We start from the raw sequence: 5,760 nt of genomic DNA on the forward strand, positions 1-5,760 counted from the left end.
CATGGACTCCAAGGAGCTTGTACGTCTGCACCTGATGGACAGGGCAGCCCTTGATGGTAATAGGGGCCGGGGGACCAGGCTGCTATTGGAGGAAATTAATATCCATAACCTTACATTTTTTAGGTTTAAGGCGCATTCCTCGGAGAGAGGAAAAGCAAGAAATCTCGTTTACAATAAGTGGGAGGTAGCTCGGGCTACATCTCGGAATTGCCTCAAAGACGGTAGTATCATCTACATACTTTAGTCTACACGGCCAGGTGGAAACTAGACGGTTAACTAAAATGGCAAACAACAAGGGGGCTAATTTTGTACCCTGGGGAATTCCTCTGTGAAGGGATACAGGTGATGATAATGATTTCCCTACCCTTACTCTTAGAGATCTCTCAGACAAGAAGGCACCTATCCATCTAATAATGGACGGGTGTACATTGAGAAGGTGAAACTCTTCCAAAAGCTCATTGTGATCAAAGAAATCCGAATAGAGGTGTTACCCCTGTCCAAAAATTGCGGTATGGAATGGAAAAGGTACACAAGCGCATGCGTAGTGCATTTTTCTTTTACGCAGAACTGCTTGATATCTAACTGACCTAGCACCTGCCTGGCTAAGGAGTCGTGGGTAAAGCCCTTCATTATTTTAGCAAGGAGCGCGGTCAAGGGTATAGGTCTCAAGTCCTCTTCCAGCACTTTTGGGCGGTTGACCTTGAGAACAGGTACGATGATGGACTGCTTCCACGCACAGGGAACAACTCCCTCGACCAAGGAGGTGTTGTAGAGGTCGCGCATTTGAAAGCTCAAGGTAAGAGGCACAGTCCGTTGGTAGTAAGCAAGGACAGTAAGGGGGAAGGAGAGGGAGAGACGGTAAGTGGAAGAAGAACGGAAGGCAAGGGAAAGATGGAGATGGGCCCCTAAAAATCCAGGCCCCATTTTTTTAATTACATCCCCAAAAAAGGGAACCCTTTTTTTAGACAGTTCATCAACCTGGGTTGAAATTAGCGGCAATTAAGTATGTATGTATGTATGTATGTATGTATGTATGTATGTATGTATGTATGTATGTATGTATGTATGTATGTATGTATGTATGTATGTATGTATGTATGTATGTATGTATGTATGTATGTATGTATGTATGTATGTAAATTAAATTAACCTAAATGTTGATGTAGGCACTGGGCGGCAAACAGACCAAAGCCAATAGCAAAATGCCAAATGATAAGAGATAAGTAACAGCACCACGAAAAGTAAACATTCAACAGAATGCAAAAGAAAGCGGAGAGAAAAATAAACTGGAATAAAACGTCGCCCGTCGTACGAAAAAAGCAGCGGTAAAAATCCCATCGGGCCTTAAACCCACTGGAAAACGTAGTCCTGCATCGACTCAAATGCGACGCTTCATGTAAACCCGAAGATTGGAGTATTAATATAGGTTCAAAGTTTGTTTTTTTTATTTATTTACATATTTAGTATAACAAACGTAGTTATACCTGGTGGCTAAACAAAAAGGCCACGATTCCCCTACAACTAAGCCATCCACCCCACCCACGATGAAAAAAAAAAGAAGAGAAGTTCCCTGAAAGAAATCTAACAAGACGCCTACAAAGGCGTATCCGTGAAATGCGCAAAAATTTAACACAAATTGTCCAATTACAGTGAACTTCAACTACAGGTAAACTTCGGAAAATGGCGAGAGATTACCAGAAAGATAAATCTGTAATATAACTTGAAGTTGTTTGTTGTAAAAACGCATTATTAATGTTACTAAATATGCAAACAACGAGTCCCTATTAGCGGATTATCAGGATACAGGATCTTTTATTTATCTATTTATTTATGTTGAAGGAGAGTTTCACTTGCTTCCTTAACTCCGTTCATCCAAAAATTACAAGATCAGCCTTAAATCATCCGAAAAACTTATTAAAAATCACAGTTCAACAACTTATGATCCTGGGCCAGTTGTTCAAAAGCCAATTAACGCTAATCTCCGGTTAACAATTAACAAAGGAGTTTTATTCTCTACTCCCAAATGCTGTTCAAGGCTGATATTCGTTAAAACTTTCACCAAAAGGTTGAAAACATAAAACAAAAGTTTACGCTAATCCTGGATTAAGTTAATCGGCTTTCGAACAACCGGGCCCTTTATTGGAAGTCCGCTTCCGTGATCCTGGTTTAGTTCCTTGCAAACTGTACCATAATCTTGATTTCAGCATTAGAGTAGCTTGGTACCAAACGTTCCACAATACTTGAAATCTCGTTAAGAAAAGAGCTCAAATCTAGTAGTCCAGTTCAAATCGCAAAAACTCTCTCGATCATCGATTCAAAACTCAACTGTGCCTGCCTCTTATGGCACTGAAAAAAGTACCGTACGTAGTACAATGGTACTTGACCATAGCCCTTGGCCAAGAAACTAATCTTAGCCAAAAGGCAGAGAAGCGGTCAGGAAACGGGATATTTAGGTAAAAAAATTGTAGGGATACGGGATTTTTGGCTTGGGGGGGGGGGGGGGGGGGGAGATTGAGGAGATACGGGATATTTCTTAAAGTAGGAACGAATTGCGTACATGCGGTAGTGCAGTAACTTGACAGTGGTTTTTTCCATAACTGTCAACTGAGCTGCGTTTTGTTTTTTCAGGAGATTCAAGTTGTCCTCGCGTAATATGTAGCTCTAATAGTACACGATATTGTTTTGGTATTGTAAATAATTACAGTGCCTTGGTAGATATCTTTGCTGAATTCCCCCTGAAAAGACATGTGGTTCAGTAAAATACTAAACCCAGAAAGATTGAAGAAAATAAAAGAAAATCGAGAAAAAGTTGGCTTCAAAGCTGACATGTTGATCATTTACAACTTCTTTTTCACCACAAGCTTAAGCGTGTACTCTGAGCTTCTGGAAGCTGTCCAAGACCAATGTCTACTGAAGATAATCACTTTCCGGCGGGTTAGTATCTGGGTGGGGACGTCAAAATATCCGACTTGCAGTCAGGAACATACGATCAAAAATTCTATTTTAACGCTCAAAAATGCGAACTAAGCAAGGTACAGATTTTGTTAGCCTGCTTTATGCAAAACAAATATTGACGCAAAAGTAAATAAATATTGATATGTAGTTTTTTAAGAGAGTAGAAGAAACCTTTAAGAAGTGTCGATCGAGAACAAAACAATTTGCTATAAGCAACAAAATTTGCGAGATGAAAACATCATAAATTTTGTGTCACGAATATAACAAGTTACCATCGGCGAAAAACATTTTGGGAGATTTTTGTTACGTTCAATTTTTCCATCGTACTTTTGGTCGTCCAAGTAAAATCGCAAAATCGAAAGGGACATCGATTTTAGCGGCCGCCTGTGATCAAGTTACCTTGCATGTTTAATACTGACAACACACGAAACAAAGGATGCATCTGTGACAAAATGACGGCAAGACACCGGGTTTTTGTTAGTTTGTTTTTTTTTTCTTTCAAGTGTTATAAAGTTCGACATGATACATGTGCGAATTTAACACAAAGATCACAATCGTTGATGCTCGTCCAAGTGGTAGCTGAAGTTAAGCTCCTCCGAATGGGGTTATGCACCAGTCAATTAAAAGCCCACCCCCAGGTTCCGGGGAAGAGTGGGGGATTATAGGGTTATTGAAGCGCTTGTGAACAACAATCTGTCCCCTGGGGGTGGTAAAATTGACTGATTTTGACTTTGGGTCCCGTCCCCACACTCGGGGGTGGGGGCTGGGAGGTGTACTCTCTTATATACGCTATATAGGTATGTGCCGCCCGATGGGTAGGGTTTTTTAGGTGCTGAGGTTATCCATTTTGGTATGTTTGGTATTGTAACCTTAGATAGGGTCACTAAATTGCAACGCGCAAAACGAAAAAGATAATTAATTATAATATGATATGGTCTTTTATTAAATTCTCAACCTCGGATGATTCAATTCTAGCTTTCTCATTGGTTCACTGGATTCCGGTTATCAGCCATTATACCTGCGTTTGACCTTATATGGGAATGAATGCGGCAAATGTCGCTCAGCATAAAAGTATTGTCGCCCGGAATTCACATCACTTTCCGGTCGTTTCTTCAACTTAAATAAAATTTAGCAAAAGCGAAGGTTGGGAATTTAATAAAACAATTATTGCATTCGCTTTTGTTCGATACGAGATTGGTAATAGCCAACTCGGTGCTTGTGCGCCTCATTGGCTATTTACCATCTCGTATCCAACGTGGGCTCATTGAATAATTGTGAATTAAAACTGTAATACACGCCTGAATACACGTTTTCAAGTTTAACAAAGCGATTTTAAAGGCATCTTTATAGCTTGTATGGGCCTTTAAAAGGGTATCGAATCTCGATTATCTACCCTAAAAAAAGGACAGGGTTTAAGAACACACACCTATCCTAAATTGTCGGGAATACCCCCCCCCCCCCCCCCAGGCAAATTTAGTATGTGTGATATGTAGCGTAATTTTAATTTCACTTTGAATGTTAACGATAGTAAAATAAAATGACGTTTCGACGACTTCATGTCATCATTGTCAAATGAATAAATTAGAAATAACAGAAAGGCATATTTACAGATTTAGAAAGTGAGAAGATAAATGATGACATGAAGTCGTCGAAACGTCATGTTATTTTACTATCGTTAATTTTCTTGCTTGAATGTTGCAGAGTTTTGTAATCAGATGGTCTTGAGTAATAATAAAATATGGGTGCTTTGCCCTTATTTAATAGCTGAACAAAAAATGTGTGTTAAATTAGCATTGTACCAGTAACTAAAATGCAAAATTCACAAACCCAAAGCAGAACATTTGAACTTTCTTTCCATAGTAAATGTTGGATTGTTTTAAGTTTCTTACACCAAGCATAGGGGCATTTGATCTCAATTTCTGCCTCAGGGGGTGGGGGTCTTGATGCTTTTTGCACAGGGTTAATAGTCAGGTGGCTTCACGCAAACTTTAGGCTAGTTAGCGGCAAGAGTGATAAAAGAATGAAATTTGGCACACAATTTGCTTATACCGTACTAAATGATATAAGAAGAGCTACCCATGTCAATCTGCTCAAACGTCCGTTTTAAGGAGATTTTAGTTTTTGACCAAGTTCAAGATTTGAGATATCTGTGGTACGATTTTCAGCAGAGTTATTTTACCACTACTTAAAGCGAATGTTGCATTTTTATCTTGATTTGATCACTTTTTATGCACTTTGCTATTTTATCAAAGATTGCATTTAAAATAGCGTTGATAAAGCCACATCTCCGTACTAGTACCCAGTCTTCGCTCGGCCGATAACATAATAACACGAAAGCAGAATAAAGGCGTGCATATTGATCGTGTCTTTTTCGTATATCAAATCTGATCCTTCGCTCTAAGATCTGCTATCTGAGCAGTCACATTTACACAATGCCCGTGCACTTAAACATTTCCTTGGCACATTGGCAGCGTGAGCAGCGCCCTATGCAAGGTGCACTTGATGAGCTCGCTGCCCGCAGAGGACACTTAAGTGATGGTCATCAAAACTGGTTTCCATCGGTTGTTCTCTCCTTTAACCATGAGAATTCTGTGGGAGAAGGAAGATCCTGCATTACGTGTTCTAATGATGTCCAAATCCCTGCCCGATGCTTTGCAAAATTGCATCCTGAGAAAGCAAGCTATAGTTCGTTTTCATCTTACTTTGAGAAAAACGGGTATTGATAACGACGTGTTTTCTTCCTTCATATTAATTTTGCAAGCATATCTCTACCCAACTAAAACATCGTCACTACATAATTATTTT

Source organism: Montipora capricornis, chromosome 12 (assembly GCF_036669925.1).
Source record: "Montipora capricornis isolate CH-2021 chromosome 12, ASM3666992v2, whole genome shotgun sequence".
Classification (NCBI taxonomy): Eukaryota; Metazoa; Cnidaria; class Anthozoa; order Scleractinia; family Acroporidae; genus Montipora; species Montipora capricornis.